Source organism: Convolutriloba macropyga, chromosome 9, assembly GCF_964194025.1.
Source record: "Convolutriloba macropyga chromosome 9, txConMacr16.3, whole genome shotgun sequence".
NCBI lineage: Eukaryota > Metazoa > Xenacoelomorpha > Acoela > Convolutidae > Convolutriloba > Convolutriloba macropyga.
Window position 1 is genome coordinate 62,325,854 of NC_134476.1, and position 18,468 is coordinate 62,344,321.

General features: G+C 40.5%; 12 non-coding genes across 12 annotated transcripts; all 12 read left to right on the plus strand.

The window, feature by feature from the left end:
• The first annotated feature begins 774 nt into the window (after positions 1–774).
• On the plus strand, positions 775–893 carry LOC142347498 (5S ribosomal RNA). Its single transcript, XR_012760487.1, has one exon. It is a non-coding gene; the product is annotated as a 5S ribosomal RNA (ribosomal RNA).
• A 2,828-nt stretch (positions 894–3,721) lies between these two features.
• On the plus strand, positions 3,722–3,840 carry LOC142347500 (5S ribosomal RNA). The gene has a single exon (XR_012760489.1). It is a non-coding gene; the product is annotated as a 5S ribosomal RNA (ribosomal RNA).
• A 1,512-nt stretch (positions 3,841–5,352) lies between these two features.
• On the plus strand, positions 5,353–5,471 carry LOC142347501 (5S ribosomal RNA). The gene has a single exon (XR_012760490.1). It is a non-coding gene; the product is annotated as a 5S ribosomal RNA (ribosomal RNA).
• A 1,324-nt stretch (positions 5,472–6,795) lies between these two features.
• Positions 6,796–6,914, plus strand: LOC142347502 (5S ribosomal RNA). The gene has a single exon (XR_012760491.1). It is a non-coding gene; the product is annotated as a 5S ribosomal RNA (ribosomal RNA).
• A 1,324-nt stretch (positions 6,915–8,238) lies between these two features.
• Positions 8,239–8,357, plus strand: LOC142347503 (5S ribosomal RNA). Its single transcript, XR_012760492.1, has one exon. It is a non-coding gene; the product is annotated as a 5S ribosomal RNA (ribosomal RNA).
• A 1,700-nt stretch (positions 8,358–10,057) lies between these two features.
• LOC142347504 (5S ribosomal RNA) lies at positions 10,058–10,176 on the plus strand. Its single transcript, XR_012760493.1, has one exon. It is a non-coding gene; the product is annotated as a 5S ribosomal RNA (ribosomal RNA).
• Positions 10,177–11,500: 1,324 nt separating this feature from the next.
• Positions 11,501–11,619, plus strand: LOC142347505 (5S ribosomal RNA). The gene has a single exon (XR_012760494.1). It is a non-coding gene; the product is annotated as a 5S ribosomal RNA (ribosomal RNA).
• A 948-nt stretch (positions 11,620–12,567) lies between these two features.
• On the plus strand, positions 12,568–12,686 carry LOC142347506 (5S ribosomal RNA). The gene has a single exon (XR_012760495.1). It is a non-coding gene; the product is annotated as a 5S ribosomal RNA (ribosomal RNA).
• Positions 12,687–14,010: 1,324 nt separating this feature from the next.
• LOC142347507 (5S ribosomal RNA) lies at positions 14,011–14,129 on the plus strand. Its single transcript, XR_012760496.1, has one exon. It is a non-coding gene; the product is annotated as a 5S ribosomal RNA (ribosomal RNA).
• Positions 14,130–15,265: 1,136 nt separating this feature from the next.
• On the plus strand, positions 15,266–15,384 carry LOC142347508 (5S ribosomal RNA). Its single transcript, XR_012760497.1, has one exon. It is a non-coding gene; the product is annotated as a 5S ribosomal RNA (ribosomal RNA).
• A 1,324-nt stretch (positions 15,385–16,708) lies between these two features.
• LOC142347509 (5S ribosomal RNA) lies at positions 16,709–16,827 on the plus strand. Its single transcript, XR_012760498.1, has one exon. It is a non-coding gene; the product is annotated as a 5S ribosomal RNA (ribosomal RNA).
• A 948-nt stretch (positions 16,828–17,775) lies between these two features.
• LOC142347512 (5S ribosomal RNA) lies at positions 17,776–17,894 on the plus strand. Its single transcript, XR_012760500.1, has one exon. It is a non-coding gene; the product is annotated as a 5S ribosomal RNA (ribosomal RNA).
• Positions 17,895–18,468: the final 574 nt, after the last annotated feature.

The window sequence follows — 18,468 nt, forward strand, 5'->3', positions numbered from 1 at the left end:
ATCCCCAACTATGGCTCAAGTGGAGCTTGCCCACAAAAAATGAGCAAAATCGGACTAAAATTGACGATTTGGTGACCAAAACAAAGTTCGGTGATCGAAAAAGTTAAGCCTCATCGAGCGCGGATACTTTTTGTAAATGACAATTTCAGCGATAACCATTGCTCCAAACACACCCCACATACTTGTATAGGCCATTCTAATTGTTCCCCCGCTTGTGCTTACTGTGTATTTGATATTTGGAACGCTCTCGGAAACATCAATACTAATTGCAAAGTTTCCCTTTATTAAACTAACTTTTAAGTTAGTGCAAATCGCTTAGTTCCATTCTTTAGGCTGCACTCCGCTAACGCAGAGTGCATTCAAATAAAACTTATCAAATAGAGTTGATACTTACCTATTTAATAAGTTTATCACAACAATTAGGCTAAAAGCAATTCAGCTATGATTTTCCCAAGTACCGGCCTAAACCCACTGAAGTCATGCTTCCGGTTCAATGTCCGGTTGAGCAGGTTCCTGGGACCCAATTCATCTCTCCTTTGTTTTGGGGCCGTTCCACTGTATTGTGGATGGTTGGAAGCAAAAAGTTTGTGCGTTGGTCATGATACACTGTATGGCTACGAATTGCATAAATTATAACACAACAGTGGCTAAATTTGCATGTATTAAGTGACTATTTTGCAAACCGCAAGGCGGCCAGTTAAAGTAATCCTATATATGAATATAAGACTACAATACAATGCTGTTGTATATAAATTCGCTCCCACTTACGCAAATGCCTACGACCATACCATGTTGAATGCACCGGTTCTCGTCCGATCACCGAAGTTAAGCAACATTGGGCCTGGTTAGTACTTGGATGGGTGACCGCTTGGGAACACCAGGTGTTGTAGGCTTTTTCTTTTGAGTATTAAAGCCTCACAGAATAATAATATTTGATATCTACACATTTTAGAGCCTCCAAAAGCCTCGGTGATCGAAAAAGTTAAGCCTCATCGAGCGCGGATACTTTTTTGAAAATTGGTAAAAACGTGTCCAAAATGGTTCGCTGTGCCCGATTTTTTTATTCTATCCCCAACTATGGCTCAAGTGGAGCTTGCCCACAAAAAATGAGCAAAATCGGACTAAAATTGACGATTTGGTGACCAAAACAAAGTTCGGTGATCGAAAAAGTTAAGCCTCATCGAGCGCGGATACTTTTTTGAAAATTGGTAAAAACGTGTCCAAAATGGTTCGCTGTGCCCGATTTTTTTATTCTATCCCCGACTATGGCTCAAGTGGAGCTTGCCCACAAAAAATGAGCAAAATCGGACTAAAATTGACGATTTGGTGACCAAAACCATGTTCGGTGATCGAAAAAGTTAAGCCTCATCGAGCGCGGATACTTTTTTGAAAATTGGTAAAAACGTGTCCAAAATGGTTCGCTGTGCCCGATTTTTTTATTCTATCCCCAACTATGGCTCAAGTGGAGCTTGCCCACAAAAAATGAGCAAAATCGGACTAAAATTGACGATTTGGTGACCAAAACAAAGTTCGGTGATCGAAAAAGTTAAGCCTCATCGAGCGCGGATACTTTTTTGAAAATTGGTAAAAACGTGTCCAAAATGGTTCGCTGTGCCCGATTTTTTTATTCTATCCCCGACTATGGCTCAAGTGGAGCTTGCCCACAAAAAATGAGCAAAATCGGACTAAAATTGACGATTTGGTGACCAAAACCATGTTCGGTGATCGAAAAAGTTAAGCCTCATCGAGCGCGGATACTTTTTTGAAAATTGGTAAAAACGTGTCCAAAATGGTTCGCTGTGCCCGATTTTTTTATTCTATCCCCAACTATGGCTCAAGTGGAGCTTGCCCACAAAAAATGAGCAAAATCGGACTAAAATTGACGATTTGGTGACCAAAACAAAGTTCGGTGATCGAAAAAGTTAAGCCTCATCGAGCGCGGATACTTTTTTGAAAATTGGTAAAAACGTGTCCAAAATGGTTCGCTGTGCCCGATTTTTTTATTCTATCCCCGACTATGGCTCAAGTGGAGCTTGCCCACAAAAAATGAGCAAAATCGGACTAAAATTGACGATTTGGTGACCAAAACCATGTTCGGTGATCGAAAAAGTTAAGCCTCATCGAGCGCGGATACTTTTTTGAAAATTGGTAAAAACGTGTCCAAAATGGTTCGCTGTGCCCGATTTTTTTATTCTATCCCCAACTATGGCTCAAGTGGAGCTTGCCCACAAAAAATGAGCAAAATCGGACTAAAATTGACGATTTGGTGACCAAAACAAAGTTCGGTGATCGAAAAAGTTAAGCCTCATCGAGCGCGGATACTTTTTTGAAAATTGGTAAAAACGTGTCCAAAATGGTTCGCTGTGCCCGATTTTTTTATTCTATCCCCGACTATGGCTCAAGTGGAGCTTGCCCACAAAAAATGAGCAAAATCGGACTAAAATTGACGATTTGGTGACCAAAACCATGTTCGGTGATCGAAAAAGTTAAGCCTCATCGAGCGCGGATACTTTTTTGAAAATTGGTAAAAACGTGTCCAAAATGGTTCGCTGTGCCCGATTTTTTTATTCTATCCCCAACTATGGCTCAAGTGGAGCTTGCCCACAAAAAATGAGCAAAATCGGACTAAAATTGACGATTTGGTGACCAAAACAAAGTTCGGTGATCGAAAAAGTTAAGCCTCATCGAGCGCGGATACTTTTTTGAAAATTGGTAAAAACGTGTCCAAAATGGTTCGCTGTGCCCGATTTTTTTATTCTATCCCCGACTATGGCTCAAGTGGAGCTTGCCCACAAAAAATGAGCAAAATCGGACTAAAATTGACGATTTGGTGACCAAAACCATGTTCGGTGATCGAAAAAGTTAAGCCTCATCGAGCGCGGATACTTTTTTGAAAATTGGTAAAAACGTGTCCAAAATGGTTCGCTGTGCCCGATTTTTTTATTCTATCCCCAACTATGGCTCAAGTGGAGCTTGCCCACAAAAAATGAGCAAAATCGGACTAAAATTGACGATTTGGTGACCAAAACAAAGTTCGGTGATCGAAAAAGTTAAGCCTCATCGAGCGCGGATACTTTTTGTAAATGACAATTTCAGCGATAACCATTGCTCCAAACACACCCCACATACTTGTATAGGCCATTCTAATTGTTCCCCCGCTTGTGCTTACTGTGTATTTGATATTTGGAACGCTCTCGGAAACATCAATACTAATTGCAAAGTTTCCCTTTATTAAACTAACTTTTAAGTTAGTGCAAATCGCTTAGTTCCATTCTTTAGGCTGCACTCCGCTAACGCAGAGTGCATTCAAATAAAACTTATCAAATAGAGTTGATACTTACCTATTTAATAAGTTTATCACAACAATTAGGCTAAAAGCAATTCATCTATGATTTTCCCAAGTACCGGCCTAAACCCACTGAAGTCATGCTTCCGGTTCAATGTCCGGTTGAGCAGGTTCCTCGGACCCAATTCATCTCTCCTTTGTTTTGGGGCCGTTCCACTGTATTGTGGATGGTTGGAAGCAAAAAGTTTGTGCGTTGGTCATGATACACTGTATGGCTACGAATTGCATAAATTATAACACAACAGTGGCTAAATTTGCATGTATTAAGTGACTATTTTGCAAACCGCAAGGCGGCCAGTTAAAGTAATCCTATATATGAATATAAGACTACAATACAATGCTGTTGTATATAAATTCGCTCCCACTTACGCAAATGCCTACGACCATACCATGTTGAATGCACCGGTTCTCGTCCGATCACCGAAGTTAAGCAACATTGGGCCTGGTTAGTACTTGGATGGGTGACCGCTTGGGAACACCAGGTGTTGTAGGCTTTTTCTTTTGAGTATTAAAGCCTCACAGAATAATAATATTTGATATCTACACATTTTAGAGCCTCCAAAAGCCTCGGTGATCGAAAAAGTTAAGCCTCATCGAGCGCGGATACTTTTTTGAAAATCGGTAAAAACGTGTCCAAAATGGTTCGCTGTGCCCGATTTTTTTATTTTATCCCCAACCATGGCTCAAGTGGAGCTTGCCCACAAAAAATGAGCAAAATCGGACTAAAATTGACGATTTGGTGACCAAAACCAAGTTCGGTGATCGAAAAAGTTAAGCCTCATCGAGCGCGGATACTTTTTTGAAAATTGGTAAAAACGTGTCCAAAATGGTTCGCTGTGCCCGATTTTTTTATTCTATCCCCAACTATGGCTCAAGTGGAGCTTGCCCACAAAAAATGAGCAAAATCGGACTAAAATTGACGATTTGGTGACCAAAACCATGTTCGGTGATCGAAAAAGTTAAGCCTCATCGAGCGCGGATACTTTTTTGAAAATTGGTAAAAACGTGTCCAAAATGGTTCGCTGTGCCCGATTTTTTTATTCTATCCCCGACTATGGCTCAAGTGGAGCTTGCCCACAAAAAATGAGCAAAATCGGACTAAAATTGACGATTTGGTGACCAAAACCATGTTCGGTGATCGAAAAAGTTAAGCCTCATCGAGCGCGGATACTTTTTTGAAAATTGGTAAAAACGTGTCCAAAATGGTTCGCTGTGCCCGATTTTTTTATTCTATCCCCAACTATGGCTCAAGTGGAGCTTGCCCACAAAAAATGAGCAAAATCGGACTAAAATTGACGATTTGGTGACCAAAACAAAGTTCGGTGATCGAAAAAGTTAAGCCTCATCGAGCGCGGATACTTTTTGTAAATGACAATTTCAGCGATAACCATTGCTCCAAACACACCCCACATACTTGTATAGGCCATTCTAATTGTTCCCCCGCTTGTGCTTACTGTGTATTTGATATTTGGAACGCTCTCGGAAACATCAATACTAATTGCAAAGTTTCCCTTTATTAAACTAACTTTTAAGTTAGTGCAAATCGCTTAGTTCCATTCTTTAGGCTGCACTCCGCTAACGCAGAGTGCATTCAAATAAAACTTATCAAATAGAGTTGATACTTACCTATTTAATAAGTTTATCACAACAATTAGGCTAAAAGCAATTCATCTATGATTTTCCCAAGTACCGGCCTAAACCCACTGAAGTCATGCTTCCGGTTCAATGTCCGGTTGAGCAGGTTCCTCGGACCCAATTCATCTCTCCTTTGTTTTGGGGCCGTTCCACTGTATTGTGGATGGTTGGAAGCAAAAAGTTTGTGCGTTGGTCATGATACACTGTATGGCTACGAATTGCATAAATTATAACACAACAGTGGCTAAATTTGCATGTATTAAGTGACTATTTTGCAAACCGCAAGGCGGCCAGTTAAAGTAATCCTATATATGAATATAAGACTACAATACAATGCTGTTGTATATAAATTCGCTCCCACTTACGCAAATGCCTACGACCATACCATGTTGAATGCACCGGTTCTCGTCCGATCACCGAAGTTAAGCAACATTGGGCCTGGTTAGTACTTGGATGGGTGACCGCTTGGGAACACCAGGTGTTGTAGGCTTTTTCTTTTGAGTATTAAAGCCTCACAGAATAATAATATTTGATATCTACACATTTTAGAGCCTCCAAAAGCCTCGGTGATCGAAAAAGTTAAGCCTCATCGAGCGCGGATACTTTTTTGAAAATCGGTAAAAACGTGTCCAAAATGGTTCGCTGTGCCCGATTTTTTTATTTTATCCCCAACCATGGCTCAAGTGGAGCTTGCCCACAAAAAATGAGCAAAATCGGACTAAAATTGACGATTTGGTGACCAAAACCAAGTTCGGTGATCGAAAAAGTTAAGCCTCATCGAGCGCGGATACTTTTTTGAAAATTGGTAAAAACGTGTCCAAAATGGTTCGCTGTGCCCGATTTTTTTATTCTATCCCCGACTATGGCTCAAGTGGAGCTTGCCCACAAAAAATGAGCAAAATCGGACTAAAATTGACGATTTGGTGACCAAAACCATGTTCGGTGATCGAAAAAGTTAAGCCTCATCGAGCGCGGATACTTTTTTGAAAATTGGTAAAAACGTGTCCAAAATGGTTCGCTGTGCCCGATTTTTTTATTCTATCCCCAACTATGGCTCAAGTGGAGCTTGCCCACAAAAAATGAGCAAAATCGGACTAAAATTGACGATTTGGTGACCAAAACAAAGTTCGGTGATCGAAAAAGTTAAGCCTCATCGAGCGCGGATACTTTTTGTAAATGACAATTTCAGCGATAACCATTGCTCCAAACACACCCCACATACTTGTATAGGCCATTCTAATTGTTCCCCCGCTTGTGCTTACTGTGTATTTGATATTTGGAACGCTCTCGGAAACATCAATACTAATTGCAAAGTTTCCCTTTATTAAACTAACTTTTAAGTTAGTGCAAATCGCTTAGTTCCATTCTTTAGGCTGCACTCCGCTAACGCAGAGTGCATTCAAATAAAACTTATCAAATAGAGTTGATACTTACCTATTTAATAAGTTTATCACAACAATTAGGCTAAAAGCAATTCATCTATGATTTTCCCAAGTACCGGCCTAAACCCACTGAAGTCATGCTTCCGGTTCAATGTCCGGTTGAGCAGGTTCCTCGGACCCAATTCATCTCTCCTTTGTTTTGGGGCCGTTCCACTGTATTGTGGATGGTTGGAAGCAAAAAGTTTGTGCGTTGGTCATGATACACTGTATGGCTACGAATTGCATAAATTATAACACAACAGTGGCTAAATTTGCATGTATTAAGTGACTATTTTGCAAACCGCAAGGCGGCCAGTTAAAGTAATCCTATATATGAATATAAGACTACAATACAATGCTGTTGTATATAAATTCGCTCCCACTTACGCAAATGCCTACGACCATACCATGTTGAATGCACCGGTTCTCGTCCGATCACCGAAGTTAAGCAACATTGGGCCTGGTTAGTACTTGGATGGGTGACCGCTTGGGAACACCAGGTGTTGTAGGCTTTTTCTTTTGAGTATTAAAGCCTCACAGAATAATAATATTTGATATCTACACATTTTAGAGCCTCCAAAAGCCTCGGTGATCGAAAAAGTTAAGCCTCATCGAGCGCGGATACTTTTTTGAAAATCGGTAAAAACGTGTCCAAAATGGTTCGCTGTGCCCGATTTTTTTATTTTATCCCCAACCATGGCTCAAGTGGAGCTTGCCCACAAAAAATGAGCAAAATCGGACTAAAATTGACGATTTGGTGACCAAAACCAAGTTCGGTGATCGAAAAAGTTAAGCCTCATCGAGCGCGGATACTTTTTTGAAAATTGGTAAAAACGTGTCCAAAATGGTTCGCTGTGCCCGATTTTTTTATTCTATCCCCGACTATGGCTCAAGTGGAGCTTGCCCACAAAAAATGAGCAAAATCGGACTAAAATTGACGATTTGGTGACCAAAACCATGTTCGGTGATCGAAAAAGTTAAGCCTCATCGAGCGCGGATACTTTTTTGAAAATTGGTAAAAACGTGTCCAAAATGGTTCGCTGTGCCCGATTTTTTTATTCTATCCCCAACTATGGCTCAAGTGGAGCTTGCCCACAAAAAATGAGCAAAATCGGACTAAAATTGACGATTTGGTGACCAAAACAAAGTTCGGTGATCGAAAAAGTTAAGCCTCATCGAGCGCGGATACTTTTTGTAAATGACAATTTCAGCGATAACCATTGCTCCAAACACACCCCACATACTTGTATAGGCCATTCTAATTGTTCCCCCGCTTGTGCTTACTGTGTATTTGATATTTGGAACGCTCTCGGAAACATCAATACTAATTGCAAAGTTTCCCTTTATTAAACTAACTTTTAAGTTAGTGCAAATCGCTTAGTTCCATTCTTTAGGCTGCACTCCGCTAACGCAGAGTGCATTCAAATAAAACTTATCAAATAGAGTTGATACTTACCTATTTAATAAGTTTATCACAACAATTAGGCTAAAAGCAATTCAGCTATGATTTTCCCAAGTACCGGCCTAAACCCACTGAAGTCATGCTTCCGGTTCAATGTCCGGTTGAGCAGGTTCCTGGGACCCAATTCATCTCTCCTTTGTTTTGGGGCCGTTCCACTGTATTGTGGATGGTTGGAAGCAAAAAGTTTGTGCGTTGGTCATGATACACTGTATGGCTACGAATTGCATAAATTATAACACAACAGTGGCTAAATTTGCATGTATTAAGTGACTATTTTGCAAACCGCAAGGCGGCCAGTTAAAGTAATCCTATATATGAATATAAGACTACAATACAATGCTGTTGTATATAAATTCGCTCCCACTTACGCAAATGCCTACGACCATACCATGTTGAATGCACCGGTTCTCGTCCGATCACCGAAGTTAAGCAACATTGGGCCTGGTTAGTACTTGGATGGGTGACCGCTTGGGAACACCAGGTGTTGTAGGCTTTTTCTTTTGAGTATTAAAGCCTCACAGAATAATAATATTTGATATCTACACATTTTAGAGCCTCCAAAAGCCTCGGTGATCGAAAAAGTTAAGCCTCATCGAGCGCGGATACTTTTTTGAAAATTGGTAAAAACGTGTCCAAAATGGTTCGCTGTGCCCGATTTTTTTATTCTATCCCCAACTATGGCTCAAGTGGAGCTTGCCCACAAAAAATGAGCAAAATCGGACTAAAATTGACGATTTGGTGACCAAAACAAAGTTCGGTGATCGAAAAAGTTAAGCCTCATCGAGCGCGGATACTTTTTTGAAAATTGGTAAAAACGTGTCCAAAATGGTTCGCTGTGCCCGATTTTTTTATTCTATCCCCGACTATGGCTCAAGTGGAGCTTGCCCACAAAAAATGAGCAAAATCGGACTAAAATTGACGATTTGGTGACCAAAACCATGTTCGGTGATCGAAAAAGTTAAGCCTCATCGAGCGCGGATACTTTTTTGAAAATTGGTAAAAACGTGTCCAAAATGGTTCGCTGTGCCCGATTTTTTTATTCTATCCCCAACTATGGCTCAAGTGGAGCTTGCCCACAAAAAATGAGCAAAATCGGACTAAAATTGACGATTTGGTGACCAAAACAAAGTTCGGTGATCGAAAAAGTTAAGCCTCATCGAGCGCGGATACTTTTTTGAAAATTGGTAAAAACGTGTCCAAAATGGTTCGCTGTGCCCGATTTTTTTATTCTATCCCCGACTATGGCTCAAGTGGAGCTTGCCCACAAAAAATGAGCAAAATCGGACTAAAATTGACGATTTGGTGACCAAAACCATGTTCGGTGATCGAAAAAGTTAAGCCTCATCGAGCGCGGATACTTTTTTGAAAATTGGTAAAAACGTGTCCAAAATGGTTCGCTGTGCCCGATTTTTTTATTCTATCCCCAACTATGGCTCAAGTGGAGCTTGCCCACAAAAAATGAGCAAAATCGGACTAAAATTGACGATTTGGTGACCAAAACAAAGTTCGGTGATCGAAAAAGTTAAGCCTCATCGAGCGCGGATACTTTTTGTAAATGACAATTTCAGCGATAACCATTGCTCCAAACACACCCCACATACTTGTATAGGCCATTCTAATTGTTCCCCCGCTTGTGCTTACTGTGTATTTGATATTTGGAACGCTCTCGGAAACATCAATACTAATTGCAAAGTTTCCCTTTATTAAACTAACTTTTAAGTTAGTGCAAATCGCTTAGTTCCATTCTTTAGGCTGCACTCCGCTAACGCAGAGTGCATTCAAATAAAACTTATCAAATAGAGTTGATACTTACCTATTTAATAAGTTTATCACAACAATTAGGCTAAAAGCAATTCATCTATGATTTTCCCAAGTACCGGCCTAAACCCACTGAAGTCATGCTTCCGGTTCAATGTCCGGTTGAGCAGGTTCCTCGGACCCAATTCATCTCTCCTTTGTTTTGGGGCCGTTCCACTGTATTGTGGATGGTTGGAAGCAAAAAGTTTGTGCGTTGGTCATGATACACTGTATGGCTACGAATTGCATAAATTATAACACAACAGTGGCTAAATTTGCATGTATTAAGTGACTATTTTGCAAACCGCAAGGCGGCCAGTTAAAGTAATCCTATATATGAATATAAGACTACAATACAATGCTGTTGTATATAAATTCGCTCCCACTTACGCAAATGCCTACGACCATACCATGTTGAATGCACCGGTTCTCGTCCGATCACCGAAGTTAAGCAACATTGGGCCTGGTTAGTACTTGGATGGGTGACCGCTTGGGAACACCAGGTGTTGTAGGCTTTTTCTTTTGAGTATTAAAGCCTCACAGAATAATAATATTTGATATCTACACATTTTAGAGCCTCCAAAAGCCTCGGTGATCGAAAAAGTTAAGCCTCATCGAGCGCGGATACTTTTTTGAAAATCGGTAAAAACGTGTCCAAAATGGTTCGCTGTGCCCGATTTTTTTATTTTATCCCCAACCATGGCTCAAGTGGAGCTTGCCCACAAAAAATGAGCAAAATCGGACTAAAATTGACGATTTGGTGACCAAAACCAAGTTCGGTGATCGAAAAAGTTAAGCCTCATCGAGCGCGGATACTTTTTTGAAAATTGGTAAAAACGTGTCCAAAATGGTTCGCTGTGCCCGATTTTTTTATTCTATCCCCGACTATGGCTCAAGTGGAGCTTGCCCACAAAAAATGAGCAAAATCGGACTAAAATTGACGATTTGGTGACCAAAACCATGTTCGGTGATCGAAAAAGTTAAGCCTCATCGAGCGCGGATACTTTTTTGAAAATTGGTAAAAACGTGTCCAAAATGGTTCGCTGTGCCCGATTTTTTTATTCTATCCCCAACTATGGCTCAAGTGGAGCTTGCCCACAAAAAATGAGCAAAATCGGACTAAAATTGACGATTTGGTGACCAAAACAAAGTTCGGTGATCGAAAAAGTTAAGCCTCATCGAGCGCGGATACTTTTTGTAAATGACAATTTCAGCGATAACCATTGCTCCAAACACACCCCACATACTTGTATAGGCCATTCTAATTGTTCCCCCGCTTGTGCTTACTGTGTATTTGATATTTGGAACGCTCTCGGAAACATCAATACTAATTGCAAAGTTTCCCTTTATTAAACTAACTTTTAAGTTAGTGCAAATCGCTTAGTTCCATTCTTTAGGCTGCACTCCGCTAACGCAGAGTGCATTCAAATAAAACTTATCAAATAGAGTTGATACTTACCTATTTAATAAGTTTATCACAACAATTAGGCTAAAAGCAATTCAGCTATGATTTTCCCAAGTACCGGCCTAAACCCACTGAAGTCATGCTTCCGGTTCAATGTCCGGTTGAGCAGGTTCCTGGGACCCAATTCATCTCTCCTTTGTTTTGGGGCCGTTCCACTGTATTGTGGATGGTTGGAAGCAAAAAGTTTGTGCGTTGGTCATGATACACTGTATGGCTACGAATTGCATAAATTATAACACAACAGTGGCTAAATTTGCATGTATTAAGTGACTATTTTGCAAACCGCAAGGCGGCCAGTTAAAGTAATCCTATATATGAATATAAGACTACAATACAATGCTGTTGTATATAAATTCGCTCCCACTTACGCAAATGCCTACGACCATACCATGTTGAATGCACCGGTTCTCGTCCGATCACCGAAGTTAAGCAACATTGGGCCTGGTTAGTACTTGGATGGGTGACCGCTTGGGAACACCAGGTGTTGTAGGCTTTTTCTTTTGAGTATTAAAGCCTCACAGAATAATAATATTTGATATCTACACATTTTAGAGCCTCCAAAAGCCTCGGTGATCGAAAAAGTTAAGCCTCATCGAGCGCGGATACTTTTTTGAAAATTGGTAAAAACGTGTCCAAAATGGTTCGCTGTGCCCGATTTTTTTATTCTATCCCCAACTATGGCTCAAGTGGAGCTTGCCCACAAAAAATGAGCAAAATCGGACTAAAATTGACGATTTGGTGACCAAAACAAAGTTCGGTGATCGAAAAAGTTAAGCCTCATCGAGCGCGGATACTTTTTGTAAATGACAATTTCAGCGATAACCATTGCTCCAAACACACCCCACATACTTGTATAGGCCATTCTAATTGTTCCCCCGCTTGTGTTTACTGTGTATTTGATATTTGGAACGCTCTCGGAAACATCAATACTAATTGCAAAGTTTCCCTTTATTAAACTAACTTTTAAGTTAGTGCAAATCGCTTAGTTCCATTCTTTAGGCTGCACTCCGCTAACGCAGAGTGCATTCAAATAAAACTTATCAAATAGAGTTGATACTTACCTATTTAATAAGTTTATCACAACAATTAGGCTAAAAGCAATTCAGCTATGATTTTCCCAAGTACCGGCCTAAACCCACTGAAGTCATGCTTCCGGTTCAATGTCCGGTTGAGCAGGTTCCTGGGACCCAATTCATCTCTCCTTTGTTTTGGGGCCGTTCCACTGTATTGTGGATGGTTGGAAGCAAAAAGTTTGTGCGTTGGTCATGATACACTGTATGGCTACGAATTGCATAAATTATAACACAACAGTGGCTAAATTTGCATGTATTAAGTGACTATTTTGCAAACCGCAAGGCGGCCAGTTAAAGTAATCCTATATATGAATATAAGACTACAATACAATGCTGTTGTATATAAATTCGCTCCCACTTACGCAAATGCCTACGACCATACCATGTTGAATGCACCGGTTCTCGTCCGATCACCGAAGTTAAGCAACATTGGGCCTGGTTAGTACTTGGATGGGTGACCGCTTGGGAACACCAGGTGTTGTAGGCTTTTTCTTTTGAGTATTAAAGCCTCACAGAATAATAATATTTGATATCTACACATTTTAGAGCCTCCAAAAGCCTCGGTGATCGAAAAAGTTAAGCCTCATCGAGCGCGGATACTTTTTTGAAAATTGGTAAAAACGTGTCCAAAATGGTTCGCTGTGCCCGATTTTTTTATTCTATCCCCAACTATGGCTCAAGTGGAGCTTGCCCACAAAAAATGAGCAAAATCGGACTAAAATTGACGATTTGGTGACCAAAACAAAGTTCGGTGATCGAAAAAGTTAAGCCTCATCGAGCGCGGATACTTTTTTGAAAATTGGTAAAAACGTGTCCAAAATGGTTCGCTGTGCCCGATTTTTTTATTCTATCCCCGACTATGGCTCAAGTGGAGCTTGCCCACAAAAAATGAGCAAAATCGGACTAAAATTGACGATTTGGTGACCAAAACCATGTTCGGTGATCGAAAAAGTTAAGCCTCATCGAGCGCGGATACTTTTTTGAAAATTGGTAAAAACGTGTCCAAAATGGTTCGCTGTGCCCGATTTTTTTATTCTATCCCCAACTATGGCTCAAGTGGAGCTTGCCCACAAAAAATGAGCAAAATCGGACTAAAATTGACGATTTGGTGACCAAAACAAAGTTCGGTGATCGAAAAAGTTAAGCCTCATCGAGCGCGGATACTTTTTGTAAATGACAATTTCAGCGATAACCATTGCTCCAAACACACCCCACATACTTGTATAGGCCATTCTAATTGTTCCCCCGCTTGTGCTTACTGTGTATTTGATATTTGGAACGCTCTCGGAAACATCAATACTAATTGCAAAGTTTCCCTTTATTAAACTAACTTTTAAGTTAGTGCAAATCGCTTAGTTCCATTCTTTAGGCTGCACTCCGCTAACGCAGAGTGCATTCAAATAAAACTTATCAAATAGAGTTGATACTTACCTATTTAATAAGTTTATCACAACAATTAGGCTAAAAGCAATTCAGCTATGATTTTCCCAAGTACCGGCCTAAACCCACTGAAGTCATGCTTCCGGTTCAATGTCCGGTTGAGCAGGTTCCTGGGACCCAATTCATCTCTCCTTTGTTTTGGGGCCGTTCCACTGTATTGTGGATGGTTGGAAGCAAAAAGTTTGTGCGTTGGTCATGATACACTGTATGGCTACGAATTGCATAAATTATAACACAACAGTGGCTAAATTTGCATGTATTAAGTGACTATTTTGCAAACCGCAAGGCGGCCAGTTAAAGTAATCCTATATATGAATATAAGACTACAATACAATGCTGTTGTATATAAATTCGCTCCCACTTACGCAAATGCCTACGACCATACCATGTTGAATGCACCGGTTCTCGTCCGATCACCGAAGTTAAGCAACATTGGGCCTGGTTAGTACTTGGATGGGTGACCGCTTGGGAACACCAGGTGTTGTAGGCTTTTTCTTTTGAGTATTAAAGCCTCACAGAATAATAATATTTGATATCTACACATTTTAGAGCCTCCAAAAGCCTCGGTGATCGAAAAAGTTAAGCCTCATCGAGCGCGGATACTTTTTTGAAAATCGGTAAAAACGTGTCCAAAATGGTTCGCTGTGCCCGATTTTTTTATTTTATCCCCAACCATGGCTCAAGTGGAGCTTGCCCACAAAAAATGAGCAAAATCGGACTAAAATTGACGATTTGGTGACCAAAACCAAGTTCGGTGATCGAAAAAGTTAAGCCTCATCGAGCGCGGATACTTTTTTGAAAATTGGTAAAAACGTGTCCAAAATGGTTCGCTGTGCCCGATTTTTTTATTCTATCCCCAACTATGGCTCAAGTGGAGCTTGCCCACAAAAAATGAGCAAAATCGGACTAAAATTGACGATTTGGTGACCAAAACAAAGTTCGGTGATCGAAAAAGTTAAGCCTCATCGAGCGCGGATACTTTTTGTAAATGACAATTTCAGCGATAACCATTGCTCCAAACACACCCCACATACTTGTATAGGCCATTCTAATTGTTCCCCCGCTTGTGCTTACTGTGTATTTGATATTTGGAACGCTCTCGGAAACATCAATACTAATTGCAAAGTTTCCCTTTATTAAACTAACTTTTAAGTTAGTGCAAATCGCTTAGTTCCATTCTTTAGGCTGCACTCCGCTAACGCAGAGTGCATTCAAATAAAACTTATCAAATAGAGTTGATACTTACCTATTTAATAAGTTTATCACAACAATTAGGCTAAAAGCAATTCATCTATGATTTTCCCAAGTACCGGCCTAAACCCACTGAAGTCATGCTTCCGGTTCAATGTCCGGTTGAGCAGGTTCCTCGGACCCAATTCATCTCTCCTTTGTTTTGGGGCCGTTCCACTGTATTGTGGATGGTTGGAAGCAAAAAGTTTGTGCGTTGGTCATGATACACTGTATGGCTACGAATTGCATAAATTATAACACAACAGTGGCTAAATTTGCATGTATTAAGTGACTATTTTGCAAACCGCAAGGCGGCCAGTTAAAGTAATCCTATATATGAATATAAGACTACAATACAATGCTGTTGTATATAAATTCGCTCCCACTTACGCAAATGCCTACGACCATACCATGTTGAATGCACCGGTTCTCGTCCGATCACCGAAGTTAAGCAACATTGGGCCTGGTTAGTACTTGGATGGGTGACCGCTTGGGAACACCAGGTGTTGTAGGCTTTTTCTTTTGAGTATTAAAGCCTCACAGAATAATAATATTTGATATCTACACATTTTAGAGCCTCCAAAAGCCTCGGTGATCGAAAAAGTTAAGCCTCATCGAGCGCGGATACTTTTTTGAAAATCGGTAAAAACGTGTCCAAAATGGTTCGCTGTGCCCGATTTTTTTATTTTATCCCCAACCATGGCTCAAGTGGAGCTTGCCCACAAAAAATGAGCAAAATCGGACTAAAATTGACGATTTGGTGACCAAAACCAAGTTCGGTGATCGAAAAAGTTAAGCCTCATCGAGCGCGGATACTTTTTTGAAAATTGGTAAAAACGTGTCCAAAATGGTTCGCTGTGCCCGATTTTTTTATTCTATCCCCGACTATGGCTCAAGTGGAGCTTGCCCACAAAAAATGAGCAAAATCGGACTAAAATTGACGATTTGGTGACCAAAACCATGTTCGGTGATCGAAAAAGTTAAGCCTCATCGAGCGCGGATACTTTTTTGAAAATTGGTAAAAACGTGTCCAAAATGGTTCGCTGTGCCCGATTTTTTTATTCTATCCCCAACTATGGCTCAAGTGGAGCTTGCCCACAAAAAATGAGCAAAATCGGACTAAAATTGACGATTTGGTGACCAAAACAAAGTTCGGTGATCGAAAAAGTTAAGCCTCATCGAGCGCGGATACTTTTTGTAAATGACAATTTCAGCGATAACCATTGCTCCAAACACACCCCACATACTTGTATAGGCCATTCTAATTGTTCCCCCGCTTGTGCTTACTGTGTATTTGATATTTGGAACGCTCTCGGAAACATCAATACTAATTGCAAAGTTTCCCTTTATTAAACTAACTTTTAAGTTAGTGCAAATCGCTTAGTTCCATTCTTTAGGCTGCACTCCGCTAACGCAGAGTGCATTCAAATAAAACTTATCAAATAGAGTTGATACTTACCTATTTAATAAGTTTATCACAACAATTAGGCTAAAAGCAATTCAGCTATGATTTTCCCAAGTACCGGCCTAAACCCACTGAAGTCATGCTTCCGGTTCAATGTCCGGTTGAGCAGGTTCCTCGGACCCAATTCATCTCTCCTTTGTTTTGGGGCCGTTCCACTGTATTGTGGATGGTTGGAAGCAAAAAGTTTGTGCGTTGGTCATGATACACTGTATGGCTACGAATTGCATAAATTATAACACAACAGTGGCTAAATTTGCATGTATTAAGTGACTATTTTGCAAACCGCAAGGCGGCCAGTTAAAGTAATCCTATATATGAATATAAGACTACAATACAATGCTGTTGTATATAAATTCGCTCCCACTTACGCAAATGCCTACGACCATACCATGTTGAATGCACCGGTTCTCGTCCGATCACCGAAGTTAAGCAACATTGGGCCTGGTTAGTACTTGGATGGGTGACCGCTTGGGAACACCAGGTGTTGTAGGCTTTTTCTTTTGAGTATTAAAGCCTCACAGAATAATAATATTTGATATCTACACATTTTAGAGCCTCCAAAAGCCTCGGTGATCGAAAAAGTTAAGCCTCATCGAGCGCGGATACTTTTTTGAAAATTGGTAAAAACGTGTCCAAAATGGTTCGCTGTGCCCGATTTTTTTATTCTATCCCCAACTATGGCTCAAGTGGAGCTTGCCCACAAAAAATGAGCAAAATCGGACTAAAATTGACGATTTGGTGACCAAAACAAAGTTCGGTGATCGAAAAAGTTAAGCCTCATCGAGCGCGGATACTTTTTGTAAATGACAATTTCAGCGATAACCATTGCTCCAAACACACCCCACATACTTGTATAGGCCATTCTAATTGTTCCCCCGCTTGTGCTTACTGTGTATTTGATATTTGGAACGCTCTCGGAAACATCAATACTAATTGCAAAGTTTCCCTTTATTAAACTAACTTTTAAGTTAGTGCAAATCGCTTAGTTCCATTCTTTAGGCTGCACTCCGCTAACGCAGAGTGCATTCAAATAAAACTTATCAAATAGAGTTGATACTTACCTATTTAATAAGTTTATCACAACAATTAGGCTAAAAGCAATTCAGCTATGATTTTCCCAAGTACCGGCCTAAACCCACTGAAGTCATGCTTCCGGTTCAATGTCCGGTTGAGCAGGTTCCTCGGACCCAATTCATCTCTCCTTTGTTTTGGGGCCGTTCCACTGTATTGTGGATGGTTGGAAGCAAAAAGTTTGTGCGTTGGTCATGATACACTGTATGGCTACGAATTGCATAAATTATAACACAACAGTGGCTAAATTTGCATGTATTAAGTGACTATTTTGCAAACCGCAAGGCGGCCAGTTAAAGTAATCCTATATATGAATATAAGACTACAATACAATGCTGTTGTATATAAATTCGCTCCCACTTACGCAAATGCCTACGACCATACCATGTTGAATGCACCGGTTCTCGTCCGATCACCGAAGTTAAGCAACATTGGGCCTGGTTAGTACTTGGATGGGTGACCGCTTGGGAACACCAGGTGTTGTAGGCTTTTTCTTTTGAGTATTAAAGCCTCACAGAATAATAATATTTGATATCTACACATTTTAGAGCCTCCAAAAGCCTCGGTGATCGAAAAAGTTAAGCCTCATCGAGCGCGGATACTTTTTTGAAAATCGGTAAAAACGTGTCCAAAATGGTTCGCTGTGCCCGATTTTTTTATTTTATCCCCAACCATGGCTCAAGTGGAGCTTGCCCACAAAAAATGAGCAAAATCGGACTAAAATTGACGATTTGGTGACCAAAACCAAGTTCGGTGATCGAAAAAGTTAAGCCTCATCGAGCGCGGATACTTTTTTGAAAATTGGTAAAAACGTGTCCAAAATGGTTCGCTGTGCCCGATTTTTTTATTCTATCCCCGACTATGGCTCAAGTGGAGCTTGCCCACAAAAAATGAGCAAAATCGGACTAAAATTGACGATTTGGTGACCAAAACCATGTTCGGTGATCGAAAAAGTTAAGCCTCATCGAGCGCGGATACTTTTTTGAAAATTGGTAAAAACGTGTCCAAAATGGTTCGCTGTGCCCGATTTTTTTATTCTATCCCCAACTATGGCTCAAGTGGA